Source organism: Manacus candei, unplaced genomic scaffold, assembly GCF_025592945.1.
Source record: "Manacus candei isolate 608988 ecotype Guabito, Panama unplaced genomic scaffold, ASM2559294v1 h1tg000035l, whole genome shotgun sequence".
Lineage (NCBI taxonomy): Eukaryota > Metazoa > Chordata > Aves > Passeriformes > Pipridae > Manacus > Manacus candei.
The window spans coordinates 7347668-7364860 of record NW_026138083.1 but is presented as its reverse complement, the minus strand read 5'-3'; the positions used below and the strand labels follow the sequence as shown (position 1 = coordinate 7364860).

The 17193-nt window shown below is 43.4% G+C and overlaps 1 protein-coding gene across 3 annotated transcripts in view; it reads right to left on the bottom strand.

Annotated features, from left to right (window-relative positions):
* Positions 1-13260: 13260 nt before the first annotated feature.
* MACROD2 (mono-ADP ribosylhydrolase 2) overlaps positions 13261-17193 on the bottom strand; it is an 840112-nt gene continuing 836179 nt past the window's right edge. For all 3 annotated transcript variants that reach the window (XM_051792687.1, XM_051792686.1, XM_051792688.1), the window contains exon 19: positions 13261-16624. The gene's annotated coding sequence lies outside the window, so the exon portion shown is untranslated. The remainder of the gene's footprint in view (positions 16625-17193) is intronic.

Genomic DNA, 17193 nt, shown 5'->3' with positions numbered 1-17193 from the left:
TGCATCAGAGTGGCAGTGGAATCTAATTAGGGGCTTTTTAATTGTGATGATGGTGTCCTGAGAAGCTGCGATCTCTCAGAGACAACAGTAATCTTTGAGGTAAGCAAAGAGAGGGGCTTGCCATCAGAAAGGGACTGCCATCTCTCCCTGAGAAGAGAGAGAGGAAATTACAACATCCCTCATCTCAAAATGTGAGTCCTTCACCCTCAGGTTACCGGGACCAAGCCTGAAAGTGGTGAGAAGTGGAGATGGGCCATGATAAGATGATGGCAACTTCCAAATGTTTCTTTCATTGTAATGGCTTGAAAATCCTGTGAAGCTGTGAAAAGTTTTTTTTCTTTTCCTCTGAATCAGACTTCAAACCAGCCTTTTCCAAGAGGGTTTTTTTTATATAGAATTGGCCTCCTTTTCAGCCCTTCTCCTCTCTCTCTTGCCCCCTCTGTAACCCCTCTTCTCTGCCTGTATTATCCACCAGCATGTTATGTTTCCCATACCACATGCTGCCTGTACGACAATGAGGAGGAGAGAGTGTGTGTCTTTTCAAGGGCAGAGGTTACCAGGCATTGCCCACCAGCAGGAACAGACCTCTGACTGTCCCTCTAGAAACTGTCCTCAGGTGGGTTCCACAGCTCCAAGTACACAGCTCCTGCTGAGGCTGGAGGAAAGCACACAAAGAGAAATTAAATTTAATTTTGGTTCCCCCCTACACCTGTAGGTCTGCTTCCTTCCACTAAATCGTAAGACTTGAGCTGCCATCAACTGAAACAATGTGTACAAACATCATGAAACACTTCTCCGGAGCATGACAGGTAGGCCTGTGCTTGGCTTTCATCATAAAATCATAGAATGGTTTGAGTTAGAAAAGTTCTTAAAGATCGCCTCATTCCAATGCCCCTGCCATGGCGAATGACACCTTGACACCTTCCACTAGACCAGGTTGCTCAAAGCCCCCTCCAAACTTTCCTATCGAGACCTTTCTGATCCCTGCAGTTTTGATAAGAATTAAATAATCTAAATTCCCCAGCGTTTTTATCTGCATGTAACAATTCCTGTAGAGGCATAAAGTTTAAATTGGAGTGATGGATTGGCACAGCGTTACCTCTGATCAATATGGCACCTTTAAATGAATACAGTCATCTTCCACTTAATTAGAGATGACTTGGTTAATGACTGAGCATTTCATGTTGGGATGGGTCCCCACTGCAGCTGTTCAGCTCACTGCAAAGGAGAACATGGCCAGAGGGTGGTTCTGGTTTGCCTGTAGATGTATAAAAGCAGATGGAGAGAGAGCAACAGAAATTTGGAAGGGAGGCAAGGAAAGGAGAACAGAGCAGGATTGAGAAGGGTACCAGACCGCAGCCTCTGTGGTATTGTTGGTTAGTGTGATAACTGCCAAGCAGACGTCTGCCTGATTTGTTGTGGCAAACAGTTTTAAAAGAAGATAGTGTCCTTTTCAAGGAAACAAAAATTTATTTGACCCATAGCGAAATAATTTTTTAAGTGAAAAAAATATTTTTAAAAAAGAGATAAAATGTCCATGTAAGATGCCCATGTGAATATTAATTTCCACTTGGTCTATTTGACACCATTTGTGAATGTTCTGTTTCCTCATTCTTGTGATCTGAGGATTATTTATGTTGGGGGAATAAGTCTATGGGGTGTGTCCCAACATACAGCTGGGCATCAGGATAGATACCCCCAGCACTCTGAAGCACTGTGGTCTGTGATCTGAGGGGTGCAGGGGATCTTGGTACTGCTATCCCTTCTCCAAGGAAAGGATTAGGTTCTCCATACACTCCAGTCTGGCACAGGCACCTCCAGGGGAGCTTCCTGGACACTGGTATCCCTCATTTTGGGGGTTTAGCCAAGTGACAGGAGGAAAGTCTGGGTCCAAGCCCAGCACACAGGTCCAAGCCCAGGCCAGGTCCAAGCCCAGGCCAGGTCCAAGATGACTCTTAGACCTGCTGGGGTCAGTTTAATTCCGGTACCACTTCGCACTGGATATTTAGTCACAGGTTGCCCAGTTGTGCACAGGCAGAGCACAGCTGAGCACTTGGCAGGCATCATTATTAAATTTTATTCTGTAAATTAATTGCACACATAGGCAGTGGCACAGCACACTGGAGCGCAGGCTTTACAGGTTTAGAAAACACCTGTAAATTCTCTGGCTTTGTGCAGTTTGAAAGTGTTTCCTTTCCCTTCCAGAAACACCAAAGCATAGAAATGGGTTTTCCTTACCCTAGGGCAAGGAGGTAAATCATCCAGTACAGAAAAAGGGCATCCAATGGGAAGCTCCTGGGTGCAGTGGTGTGAAGTCCCACCACACCATTGCACTGCCATCTGAGGTATATTCCCCAATTTCAGAGCAAATAGCTAAAGGTCTCCCTAGACCCCCATAAATTATTTACAAATTAATGTTCTCTTTAGTTTGGCCATAATTATTAATGTTAAAATGTTTTACCCCATTCCCCCCTACCCTCCTAATTTGCCTGTACCATCAGTCTTCAGCTATTGTCTCCCCCACGGTGACTTGGGGGATGTTTCTCTGCTGGCGTTGGGTGGGCAGCTGGTCTCCCTCCTGGACCACATGTCACAGGGAAAGGCTCAATCTCGATATCTGTTGGACTGAAAACTTCTCAGAAATCAGCTCCAGAACACATTTTTTTCCCTCTGCAGATGTAATCCCATGCCAGCTGGAAACCAAGTCCAACTGTGCCAGGGAATCTCCCATGTAATGTCAGTTTGATGTTGATTTAACTCCCTGGGAGCCTTTCATGAATGCATGTGATGATGCACACACCTTCCAGTGGAGTAACTCCAACCTGCCTGCATCTTTCTTGTGGTCCATGTCAAAAGAAATAATTGTGGTAGGAGCACCCCTCATCAGTTCATGAAGTTAATGAATTGGCTAAGCTGATTTACATAAAGAAAAGAAAATAGAAGAGAGTAAAAATAAAGTAAAATAAAATAAAAAATACAAATACAAATAAAATAAAATAAAATAAGCATAGTGGATGCAGAGGGCAAACCTGGGCAAGCGGATGGAAGATGAGCTGAAGACATGCAGGCTCAGAGGTGGGGAATGAGCCCCTGGGTGGGCACCACCACAAAGGGAGGTAAGAAATGAGGGACCCATGTGCACTGAGGAACCAGTTGTTTGATAGATTACTAGGCAAATTAAAACAATTAAGCTACCCTTCCAATCAGCTGCTTTCACTAATGAAGTTTGACACTAACGAAATCAGCCATCCAATTATTCTCCCCCTGTCCTGGAGGAGAAGCTGTGGGAAGGCATGATGAGTGAACTAGGGTAAAAATTAACTCCATGCACGGTTTCATCCCGTGGTGCCGAATTCCCATCTCGGTGGTTGGGGTGGGATTTTTTTAACTTCTTTTTCAAACAGACATGTTTTGTCACAATGCCACCCACCTCATCCTTGTGTAATCCAGACACAGGAACAAAAGGAGCACATGTTGATTATTTGGGATAAATAAATTTAGGATATGGGAAAGCTGGAATAAATGTAGTCATGTGCCTGGTGTGATGGGCTTGGGGGATGTCTTGTAAGGTCACATAGCTCTGTACTGGTGATTTTGGGGTGCTGTAGAGGATGGCAGATGGTGAACTGGCCTGAGACATGTTTTCTCTGCGACATATCCCGTCTTAATCCCACCAGGTCCCTCTGCAGTCCTAGAAAAAACAAAAAACTTGACTGAAAATCACGAGATTAAAAATAAATAAATTAATTCAATGAATACCAAAAGGCAGGCAATAAATAAAGCACCAACTCCTGCATTGCTCCCAAGATGTTGGGACATGAAACCTGCCTGTACCACTCCTTGCTCACCCTCACTCCCCAAGGTCAGGTATTCCCTCTTGAATTTATGAAATACTCAGGCACACACATGCATGAGAAATGTACAGAGGCTGTCAGCTTTCATAAGTGATACAATCTTTACCCTAACAGGAGCAGTAAGAGGGACTCCAATATCGTGATTCTCAAGAATAAGGAGTTGCTTGCTGCTCTGGGACGGTAATTTTGGGTTCACTTCCTCAAGAACTCAAGTCCCCCATGTGTTCTTGTGTCCCATGTACCGAAGTCCTCCCCCCACAGCAGCAAAATCAGACTCAAAGGATGAGATTGATGGATTCCTGTCTTTTCTGATGTACATGGGCTGGAGGTTCAGCTGGAGATGGAAGCTGGTTGAACCAAGGGGACCAAAAGCAAGACTGGGTAGATGTCCCTGGCTGGAGGCAGGATGTCCATTTTGAGACTGGGAAACCATGGGGGAGAGGGAGGCAGGAGTAGGAGAGACAGTCAGGAATGCTGTGGGAATGTCAGGTCCATCCTGGGGATGAAAAAGCAGTCCCATCACCCTAGTCAAGTAATCCCCTCAAGTGGCACTGCCACCATGGCTCCGCAGCACATGCTGGCGTAGGTTAAGTAAGCAGCAGATGTACTCTAACAGAAGATAGAGTCAACAGGGTTTTTTCAATATACCTTTTTTTTTTAATCTTCTTTTTAGTAGACCCACTCAAAGAAAACCATAATAATTTCAATATCTTTTTTCCCCTTACTACTCTGCAAATGCGCTTGGCTTTACAAGTCTCAGGGACAGTTCTTTGGCATGAACTTTTAAAATACTTATTTTTCCCAACAATGTATTTACCAAACAACAGGGTTTTTTTTCCCCATTGTTGTACTTCTTTTCTCATCGGAGTGTCCTAGTTAGAACAGCTGGGACTAGTTCATCACTGTATGGGTGTAACCCAAAACTGTGTATTCTATAGCCTTCCATGCCATTTCCCAGAAACTGTTATCAATAGACTATTTACACCCTCTGCCCAGAGCAGCCTGACTCCTCAGGCTATAAACTAGGTGTTAAGAGGCCTGCGAGACAGGAGGGTGCCTCCCTTGTCCTCACACCCTTTGTGGAACACCCCGCCCTGAGGGAAGTACTGGGCATTCCTGCCTGAACTGGAGAATATATAATCTTGGAGTCTTGGAACTTTTTGTACCACTCGTGAGATCCAGAGGAAGACTGTAGATCACTGCTCTCAACCAGACTGCAGACCACCACTCTCGACTGGACTGCAACCACCACTCTTGACTGGACTGCAATCACCACTCTTGACCAGACTGCAACAGCACTCTCACCAACAGGTTTTCCCCTCACTTTTTTTTCCTTTGGACTCAGGGGGCCCAAAGAACACCACTCTGTTCATGCCCCAAGGTACTGGGTTATATATTTGGGTTTTGTGGGTTAAAACCAATTGTTTGTCTGTATAATCGTACTTATTGTATTATTTTATTAAATTGTTATTCTGACTTATAATCTCTCTTTTGAGTTAAGCTCATTTCCCCTGCTGGTTTACCTTTAAAACAGCACACAGAGATAAAAATGCCACCACAGGCTATCATGAATCAATGAGGTCTGGCATATAATTACAAACCTAACTCTCAGCTCTTCACACTCCTGACTGCCCTTGGCCACATATGGCAGACACCTGGACTGAGATCCCCATCCGTTGGTCCTGCCTTCTCCCTCAAAGACCAAACCCATCTTCTGTGGGTCCCCATTCAGTACAACCTGGCAGGGTGGGGACCAGCCAGTTAGGTTAACACATAGAAAGTGCCTCTGTGGGTCTCTGCAGCTTTGTGTGTCCATAGATGGATGTTAGACTTCCAGTGAGGTATCTGAAGTAAAGGACCCCAAACCCATTCCTCAGAATATGTGACTTCTCTTGAGCAGTGTATTTGGACTTGGCTCTTCTCCCAAAGACGGAGGGAGAGAGAGGAGACAACAAGAGCTGTCCTGTGTGTGATTTGAGAGTGAGACAGCTGTGGTCCTGGTCGCCTAAGTTGTGTATTTATGACTCCATCTGGGCATCAGGTGCAAAGGTTCCCTGCTTCCTAGAAAAGCTGTTGGTTGCTGGAAACAGGAGAAGTAGACATAGGGAAGAAGGAATGCTGTGGAGTAGTTATGGGGGACACCTGGTTGTTCATATGTGAGCTCATGCAGGCTGATGTGGGGAGAGGTGCTTGAGGGAGCCCTGCACGAGTGATGGGCAAACAAGTGATGGTCTCTGCAGCCAGCTCTACTCATGTCAGCATGGTCCAGAGCAACCTGACCCTTCCAGAGGGCCAAAACAGGGCTTGGAGCAATGGAGTCCCCTGCTCTGGCTCTCACTGGTGAGCCATTTTCACACTGCATTGATGGTGCTCTTGTGTGTTGCTTTTTGTCTGGGATACAGTTAATTTTCTTCATGGTGTCTAATAGGTGTTAGTTTTGGATTTGTGCTGAAAACAGTGTTGATAATAAATTTTAGTTATTGCTGAGCAATGCTTGCACAACATCAAGGCCCTTTCTGCTTCTCATATTGCTGAGAAGGGGGCTGGGGGTGCACAAGAAGTTGGGAGGAGACGCAGCTGGAACAGCTGACCACAGCTGACACAAGGGATATTCCAGATCATATGGCATCATGCTCAGTATATAAAGTGGGAGGAAAATGGGGTGTGGGGGGATGGTGTTTAAAGTTTTGATATTTGTCTTCTTAAGTAATATTACATGTAATCGAGCCCTGCTTTCCTGGGGATCGCTGACTACCTGTCCATGAGAAAGAGTGAACGAATTCCTTGTTTTGCTTTGTTTGCATGCACAGCTTTTGCTTTCCCTATCAAACTGTCTTTATCTCAATCCTCAAAGTTTTCTCACTTTTACCCTTCTAATTCTCTCCCCCATCCCACTGGTGGGGGAGTGAGAGAGTGGCTGCATGGTGCTCAGTGACTGGCTGGCTTTAAACCATGACATCTTGTAAAAGTGACTGCCAAGCATTTAGTGCAATTTACTGAAGAAAACTGCATGGTGTGACCTTCAGCTGAAGGGAATATGTTAAAGCTAAGACTTGAGTGCTTCTCCCTTTCCTGACGCTTTGCTGCTTGTCTGGGTGAGTGTCAGCAGCAGTAACCAGAGGAGAATACGTGGTGTACCAGGGGAAAGGAGACTGACCATCAGCCAAACTCTTACCCAGTTTCACCTCTTTTGCTAACTATCTATATATGTTTTTATTTGTTCCCGAAATTTATGCTTTTTTATATCCAAGGGCATGTGGTAGACATACGTGACAGACCACAGCTCTATTTTGTGCCCATCACAGTTAATCTGTGCTGGGTTCAAAGGTTGACATCTAGGCTGTAATTTTCAGCCACTGTGAGTGTTTGTATGATTTGTATTTGTTTTTCCTTCTTCTCTTTGTGTCTTCTCCCATGCTTGCAGCCCATAAGATGCCTCACCCCAAGGAAGAAACAAGGTATTTTCAAGTTATGCCCCCCCTGCCAACAATGATGAATTTGGCCCAAGGTGCAGACATCAAATCAAGGGGGGAAACACAACCCAAACAAAGAAAACACATCCTCTGCAAAGGCATGCTGAGCCTGTGGCACTGACTGCTCCAAAGAGGCGGTGAGGACAAGAGCTTAGCACGATTTGAGGTAAATACCTTCAAATTTTGGTTATTTATGTGGAAATAAGGAGTGTCAAGGGATGCAGTCATACTTCTTTTTTCTTTGGCTTTTTTGTGTATAAGAAATGGGGGAGGGAAGAAATATCTCCTGCCTTTCTGAGATCCTACCCTTATCTCCCTTGTTTGCTTCCTTCCCATCTCTGCCTATGCTGGGGGCGGGGCAACTTGAACTCCTCCCTTACCAGTCCCCAGGCTGATGTGTACATTGGGTTAATTTCAACCAGATTTTGGGGCTGCTGTTTGCTGCTCCCCTCTTAGCTCTGCTGCATTGGGGCTGAGGGAGTGATGCTAGCCTGAGTCACTAGAACTGGTGCTCATCATGTCATGTGCTGTGTATGCTCCTTGCCCAACTCTGTCCCCCTTTGTTTAGTAATAGGACTGCAAATACCTGCATCTCTTTGCTTTCCAAAGTCTTGCATGAACATGCACCTCCCCACAGCTGCCAGGCACACCTTCTGCTTGTGCTTGGCCTGTCCATTGCAAGGGTGTCTTTATGTAGTTTGTGTAAGGACTGATGCTGTTTCAGTTTCCTGACCCCTTTTCTGTTTTCTGCATTTTTCATGCCCCTGAAATACCCTGCATTCCAGACAGGGTGTAAAGGCAGAATCAGGTAAATCAAAATATAGGGTTGGGTCTTTTTCTGGTGTGTGGTGCTGCAGTTTCACTGAATCAAATGGTTGGTTTAAGATTGGTTTTTAAGCTGTTGGTTTATGTTTTAGCTGGCTCTAGATAAGCAAGTGTTGAGTTGTGTAAACTGAGTGTCTGCAACACAGGCTTTTCTCTCTTCAGACCGGCTTGAGCACTGTGGCACTACTGTCCTTCCAGACATTTTTGGGAAGGCTGGAGTCATGGCTCCAGTACCAAGCCTGAAAGCATAACCCTTCTCCAAGTCTCCCTTTCCCAGGGGTTTGGCAATACAAATCAGAGCTTTAGCAAAAGTAATTTCAATTATGGTGCTTCCCTTGCTTGACACACAAGGCCACTCATTGCAGAGAGTCTAGCAGGTTGTCTCCACCAGCAGGAGAAACTGCTCATGAGTTGAGTGATTTTTTTGAAGCAAAGGAAGCAATGATTAATTTTGGTCCTGTTCTCTCCATCCACAGCAAGGCTAAAACAGCAGGAGGCATTTTCATTGCTCACAGCTCCAGGTCTCTTTTTGGCTAACAGGTAATGAAAAGCACTTTGATTTCTTTTTTCTTTTTTTTTTTCCTTTGGGGTCACATTGCTGGGGCTGCCACATGCTCTCCACAGCTGGATCAACGTCTCTGTCTGCCACTGTCAGAAGTCCACCATCCCCTCCCCTTCCCAGGCACACAACTATCCCCATCTGCCTCCCACTCCAATTCTCCAGACTCCTGCTGAACCTCTGGCCTGAATTTTGAACGAGGGCTATTATTTCAGAGCCCTTGGCTGTGTAATGGAATTAGAGGCTGGCTACCTTAAGCTCCAGAACTGCTGTGGTGCCTACCAGGTAAAGAATTTTAGCTGTCCCCAAGTCTGTGTATTAATACAGCCAAGGGAAAAAAACAAACCAAAACACACTCCGGAGGCCCCTTTGCAGCAGGAGAAGAAATAAGTGTGCAGCTTTGTGAGACTGTTTTCTCTGTATCACAGGTTTTGTCAGACTTGTTCCGCATGACAGGGGAAAACCAAAGAGGATTGTAGCTTTTATTTTGTTGTTTTTTAAATTTAAACTCTACTTTTTATCTTTTACATTTGTCAGTAGACTTGACTGGAAACAACAACAAAAAACCAACGCTCAGAAGTGCTGAGCTTGTTATCATAGTTTTTAAAACTTCAGTTTCTGTCTTTAGATCGGGATAGAAATAAATCTCACCACACAGACTCCTGTTTGTTCTCTGATTCCTCATGCAGCACATGCTATACTACATAGTACAAATAAGCTATACCATATATCATCTCATAGTTTTGTTCTGACATAAAGTTCCTCAATAACATCTAGTGTACCCTGTATAGTCTATATTATACGTGTGGATTGCATATATAGATATGGGAGTATTCTTTGAGAGATAATAGATGCTACATAGGACATTTTATGCAGAAATTTTTTTTTTCAATTTTATTAAATGGGTATACTACCAAAAAAAGTACAAGGACGTAATTTATGTGCCATAGAGATATGCAACATAGACTGTATTTCATATACTAAGAACTACATAATTATGGTATAATATAATGTCATGTATCATTTGGTATAAACACGAAATATGTTCCTACTAAATAGTATGTGTAGTGTAATCATTACTATAGTTCATTATGTATCATTATGTAACGTATTGTATATTGCTAATGACACTTATTAGACAAACAATGTAGTATAATTCTTATATGCATATGATATTATTCTTATATATCATTATACTGATATAATGATATATAGGAGTAGCACACATATCAGAATATTACAGCATAGAGATTATAAACTACATGATTTAGACTGTCCTGTTGTGTGCAAATATATCACCTAAGTTAAATTTATTCTACATAAAAGACCACTATTGTGTTAGAGTATATGTAGTTACATAGTGACTATTAAATAGTACCTAGTTTGTTATCTATAATATGTGGTCTAAAACACAGTATTGGTAGTAGATTGCTGGTATATATTATCTCCATTTTAGACAGTAGCTGAAGGGTTTAGTTTACATAATATACAGTATATCGCATGTAAATATTTACTTTATAGTGCAGCTTTTACCTGTGTTTACACAGTGTGTAAACGCAAATTTTATCCAATACATTTTCTATACGGTACACAGTTTAATCAAATTAGATGTATTTCATGTACAGTGCATAATAATATACATTATATGGTCTGAAATACATTAACTACACATCATCTGATACATAGTGTATAGTAAATATGGAATACATACATGTAAGAGCCTGTATCAGTATATACTTGCTAAATCATGCCTGTCAAACTAATTGTCTTACATATGCGTGTATCTATCTAAATCCATAGAAAAAAAAGGTCAGAGACGAGGGTGTGGGAGGATGAGACCCTCCATCTCGATTGACCCGGGTCAAGGCCTGGTCTGGATCCCTCCCAAGACAAGGCATTCTCCTTGTGGTACCTGAACTGACCTGAGGACTGTGCAGAAGCCTTGTACGACCTGTACGGGCACAGAGCCAGCACTTTGGGTAACTTTTGACCACTTAGAAGTCAAACCACTCCTCATCCATTTGACTGGGGGAAAGAGGTAACCGGCCTCTCCTCAGCACCTGGCCTCTCCAGTTTCCCTTTCCTGTGAAAAAAAAATAAACACACACCCTACTGTGGTGTGGAGGTGCTGTGAGTCACATGGCAGAGAAGGTTTTAATTTCAGAGTGCCCTTTGGTTTGCCTCTGGGTTTGTGGGTCTCTGCTGCTTGTTTCCCCTGTCTTGTGATTTGATCTGTCCTTCTGTTTCCACTTTTATTTCAAAACTAATTTCCTGACCTGCTAAAACGTATTTGGATAAAATTAAAAAAAAACAAAACAGAACAAAAAAGCCAAAAAAAACAAAATTGAAGTTTAGGTTTACATTTCCTGTCCCTAAGGACACTTCTAGAAAGCATATGCTTGGGAGATGGTGTGAAATGAGTAGGAGTTGGAAGTACATGGCACAGACCAAACTGACTCCTTGCCCTCTACAACACGCAGTGGCAGCACTGCTTCCAAGACTTGCACTGAAAAGTATTAATAAAAGATTGTTCCATTCTTGCCTACATTGTGCTACACTGTCACAGCAAGGTTGTTCTCAGTGGATTTGGCCTCCTCACCCTTTTCCATGAGAGCTCGTATTACCTGAAGACCATTTCTAGGGGGCAGAGGGGGCTTTTCTTAACTCTGAACACCATTTCTCGCTGATGAAAGACAAACTTGATCATGGAGGCATTGTTTAGAGGTGAGAGGTGTCCAGTGCTCTTCTACCAAGGAGAGGGTGATGCTCAACAGGCTTAAACTGGAGGAAAATCTCACCCGAGTCATGCAACTAGAAGTGCCCCCCAAGCCAAGAGCCTTGAGCTGCCACCAGATGGAGCAGCCTTCCCAAGTACCTCCTCTACCAGCTGTGTTTTCATCAGGAATCTTTTTTTTTCTTTTTCTTTCCTAAAGGAATTCATTATGATAAATGTTTTATCAGTGAATTCTGAAGGAATTAATAGTGATTTGCCATTTACTTTAAGGGGTTGCTGATAATTCTAGTGGAATGAGAAATTAGGGTATTTAAATGTCTCTGGACAATTTTAGTTCAGTAAAAAAAGGCAAAAAAGAAAAGCCCAACCCCAAGACTAATTAAAATCCCAAGGCATAGTTTTCACCTTACAAGACAGACCAAGGTCATGTTGACCCCCTTCGGAAGCCACTGTGTGAGAGGAGGTTGCAGGGAGGAATCAAAGCCAATATAAAGTATGCACATAACCCTCTGAGGAGGTTCACACCGATATCCTGAAAGGCAACCCAATTTCTCTTGGAGACTATTGCCCAGAAGCTGAGTAGGAATATTAGTATCTGGGTCTCTGTTTCTGTAGACTTAGAGTGACATCCAATGTTATCAGCTCCACAAAAGACTTCTCCAGGCCCAAATCTACCACTTTGCCACCTTCCCTTCCAAATCTGGCCAGCAGACTCATCTACTCTTTGCCTAATCCACATCATGTGGACAAGCACCCATCTCTGTGATGGTCTGAGCAGCCTCAAACACATGCCCTCCTTCATCCTCCAAACCCACGGAGGTTTTCCTCTTGACCTTATGCTAGTTAAAAAGGGTGGGATGGACAGTACTTTCTCCTAGCTGAGAGAGTAATTTATTTTTCTCCCATTAAATATACACACCTTTGCAGCAGAAACAGGCCACAGTGTGGGGGAAAGTAGGCACCTCCTCTGCTGTACAGTGCTGGCAATACAGTGAAAACAGAGCTGAAGCCAAAGAGATGCTGTGTCACAGGTATTGAGGTATTTCTTACTCTCAGGTTGGCTTGCTGCTACTAAGACCATACTTGGGTCCTGCATCCGGCAAAACAGCAAACATTCCCCACTGCCATGCACTTCCTGTGCCTGGTCCTCTTCCATTAAGCAGCCATGGGGCTGCATGCAAGGAAAAGTTAAATTTCAGAAAGGGAGTTAATTTGTCGGAGAGCTTTGAGCCCACAGAGCCAGTCCCCCGCTTCAGTTATTGACAATTAAATCCTTGGCCTTGGACCACACTAAGGCAGGGTCAGTACACAGGTTTTCATCTAAACCGGTGTCATGTGAAGAAAAAAGCCACCTTTGTGATTTTTGCAGTATTTTCTACCTATCCATTTTTGAAATTAGTGATGGCAGAAAGGGCAGATAACATCTAGCATACGCAATTCTCTGTTATATAATGTCTCTGATTGCATGTTGTAGAATATTTTTTGACAGATGACAGATGCCTGGACTTAGTCCTGGTACAACTGCTGGGAGGGGTTTTGTAACATCTTTGGGGCAGCGATGGGACCAACCACAAGACCTTTTCCCCTCTGAGCCACCAAATCCCCCTTCTTACCTTTTGCTGATGGTATCCAAAAACCCCCCTCGCCTGAAGATATCTGGCTCTCATGAGACTCTGCCATCAAGTGAATAATAAATTTAAATGAGGATCTGGCTGCACACACTGCACATCCAAACCAATATGTCTTTCACTGACAACTGAAGTGACTGCTGCTCCAACACAGTCAGGAGGGAATAAACACAGGAGAGGCATCACCTTGTCTTCAGGACAAGCTTTATTAACATTTTGCTTTAACATGGTGGTATGAAGGCATCAGTTCTTTAAGTTTTCCAACGCATGGCACAGACAAAAGAAAAAGGAACAAGGTTCAGACAAATTCAGCATGTAAATGACAGAGTAACAGAAAAGGCATGTGCTAACCCATATAGCTGCTAGACCATCTATTAGAAGACATTTTGCAAGCAACAGTCTACATTTCTTTGCATTGAAGTAAAAACATTTTTTTTTGGTCAAGAAAATTATCTTTTTTAATTTTTACATTTTTTTTAAACTTTATATTATATCACAAATGTCAGGGTAAGGCAAATCCTGGATGAGTCATATGATAAAAATCCCTATTCCCCGAGAAAATAGATCCACATACTCTGTTACAGTTTGTAATTTTAAAAGCAAAGCTGGCATGCACTGCATATAGAGAAAAATTTTTTTTAATACAATTTCATTCAAGTGCCTAAAGCAGAACAGTGTTAATTCACAGAGAGGCTTTCTCAGTGCTTTACAGAAAGACTGACAATTAGTTGCAGTGAACGCGTGACCCATTATTACAGACTATGTCTCAAGCATCGCCTTTGGATGTCTGCATGAAAGCAAACCCATTCATCATGGGAGCAGTCACCAGCCTGAGGAATATCAACCTAATGGTAGGGATGAGTGCTTTCAGACACAGGAGAAACAACCATCAAGCAAGCCTGGTACTTTGAATGCAAACATCAGCACCCAAGGGCTGCTACTCCCTTTACGCCACCTATTGCAAACACATTTTGGATTTAAACCAAAATCTTTGACATAAATCCCAGTGGGGTGATTCTCCATCTGATGCTTGCTCTTCTACAGAACCAGCTCCCTGCCTTTCTGCAGCTCCAGCAAGAACAACAGAGGGGCACGGGTGCAGCCTCGACTACTAGTGCAGCTGAGAACTCACACTGCCAAACTACACTCACTTTATGAGTTGTGAAAATCTCCAACAATTCAAACCAAAACCCACATGAAGAAAGATAGACATAGACATGGCTGCAAATTGTCCAGTAAGGACTTAATCAATTCTTATGTTTCCTTGCTTTACAGTTCACACTTTGCAGCCACATCCTTGGGTGAATGGTTTGTGGTTTCAAAGACTCACTGCTGTCTGAGGACCAAGGTCAAATGAAAAGCACAATGAATTACGGTCAGGGGTTAGAGAGTGTCTAATGTAAAGCATCTTTGCAGTTACTTTTTTTTTTTAACTACCAGTCAGTCTTCACAAGGCATTTAAGGATTATTTGTCTCCTTCTGAACCATCACACCTCAACAGCCAGCCTCCTGTGGAGCTCTCCCTTTGGCTCCCGTGCTAAAACTGAGGCTAGCAATGGAAGAGGGACATCTGATAAGTGGCTAATGGCAGCTAACACCCCTGTTAATGTTGCCCAGGGGCAAGCACAATGGAAACAGGTACAGAACTATATTCAGGAGACTGGATACTCTTTTGACTGAAGTTACCGCAGTTATACCATACTCCCAAGGCGTTTATCCATTTCTGACCCTCCTATTATGACAGCCTGTTTCAATCAAAATAACCCAGTATGGAAAATATACAGAAACATACAGGATGGATGCGCACCATGTAGAGGTACTGCCTGCAAGGTCTCCCACTGCAAGACTGATGAAAACCAGGAGAAGGAACCACAGGAAAAAAAAGTCCGTGTCCCAAAAGACACGTTCTGTCAAGCATGACCCCAAGGATGGGAAAGAAAAGCAGCAGAACCACCTCAAATGGAACAAGGAATCCCTTCAAGGGTGCTCGGAAAGAACAAGGGCCAGAGTTAGCAAATTTAGCAAGATTATCAACCCAATTCAGAGGCTTACATCAGCTCATTTGCTCCTTCCACAGTTGATCCCAGAGTTATGTACTCACCGCCAGGACAACCAGGTGATGAAGAAGCTCCTCGAGATCCTCTCTGGTGCCAGTGACAAACCAGGGGGTAAACAAACCCCTGGAGCCGGCACACAGAAATACTCTTCTGATTCCACCTCAATCAAACATGCTGGAGGCCCACAGAGAGGAAGAAATAGGGAGCTGCCTTTCTAGGGGCTGTACCGTCCTAGTGAAATCTGGGGTTTTTCTTGTTTTCCTTTCTAATCCTTGTTTCTCCTTGACACCCTTTTGAATTAATGGCAGCCACCGACTGCCAAAGCCTATGCTGGTGTGTTGGGGTCACATTTACACTTGACTCACTATTACACCAGCACATGGTTTATCACTACAACTACTCTAGCTGGCGTGAACCCAGATCACATGAGGATAGAGATACATCTTACCTCGTTTATTACTTTATTTTCCTTTTTTTTTTCTGGCCATATTTTAAATACTTATTTTGAGATTCACGCATATTTTGGGTGAAGAAAAAAAACCACGGAATCAATTATTTTGGTTAAAATTATCAAATTAGAAGCAACTACTTTGCTCAAAATGATCAAATTATTCTTAGCAGCATTTTAAAATACATTTTGTAGCCCTGGACACGGGTTGTGTGTTCTTCCATCCGGTGTATTGTCCGTCAGTTTTGGTTACAGCACGGTTGGGAAATGTATGTGCAACCCTTTTGTTAGTTTTTTACAAATTTCAGCGCAGCATTTGCTGGCAGAACAATTGACATATGGTGAGACATTCTTATCCAAATAACTCTTAATTGCTTTAAAAAAAAAACCAGAAAGGAAACCATGCATATGCAGTGGAAAATCTAATGAGGGCTCACACAAGGTATAGTGTGAAGCTGTTAAAGCTGAGAGCTGTATTTAAAGATGCCTTGAATGCAGAGTGTCTGCAGGCTTGAGGAAATGTCTGTTGTCTATCTGTACCCAAAGGTCATACTTATGGCCCTGGTTTTGGGGCATGCAGAACTAACCAGAAAATAAAGCAGGACAGATTTGGGGTGCTGGCAGTTTGAGGCTACATGTGCTATTCACAGGCAGGGACATGGCACAGCATAGGCTGATCATGGGAAAGAAGATAAAGATGCTAGAAGAGGGGAGGGCCTGGAAACAGGTGACTGATGATATGATGCAGGAGGAAAAGAGACCCAATATAAGACAGGGACTCACAGTTCAGAAGAAACTGTTGTAATTGCAAGGATAACTGCAAAACATTGTTAGAACTGGGAAGTTATGATTCTTTCCAACAGACTTACAGAACAAAATGCAATGAAGAACAAAGAGAAACTAAAGCAAAGAGTCATTCCCCCAAAGCTCCCTCCCTCCCAACCCGCAGAGCATCTCTGTGTGCTCTTTTCTGCCAAGAATGATGCTGTAGGATGTCAGCGCCTGCCCGTCGCGTTTCCTCGGGTCTCTCCTCTCCTGCATCCTTCCTTTGCCACAGCAGAGAAAAAAGAAGAGGAAAAAAGGCAAAATTTCACATATCTGCATAGAACCCAGGTCTCATCTTTCCAGCACAAGTGCTTGCAGTTTCTGTCATAGAATCACAGAATCAGCCGCGTTGGAAGGGACCTCAGAGATCATCAAGTCCAACCCTTGATCCACTACCGCTGCGATTACTAGACCATGGTACTAAGTGCCACATCCAGTCTCTAAAAATCTCCAGGGACGGAGAATCCACTACTTCCCTGGGCAGCCCATTCCAATGTCTGATCACCCTCTCTGTAAAGAAATTCTTTCTAATATCTAACCTAAACCTCCCCTGGCACAACTTGAGACCATGCCCTCTTGTCTTGCTGATCATTGCCTGGGAAAAGAGACCAACCCTCACCTGGCTACAACCTCCTGTCAGGTAGTTTTTCATGTGTGTATGTGTCACACGGTTTATATATAACAACTAGTATTACTTGATGAGTATACTGACTGTGCTTACCAGGGTTTCTTGGTTTTCCATAGCACCTTGGTACCCAGGCTGATACTACAGATCCCCAGCTCTGGTGGG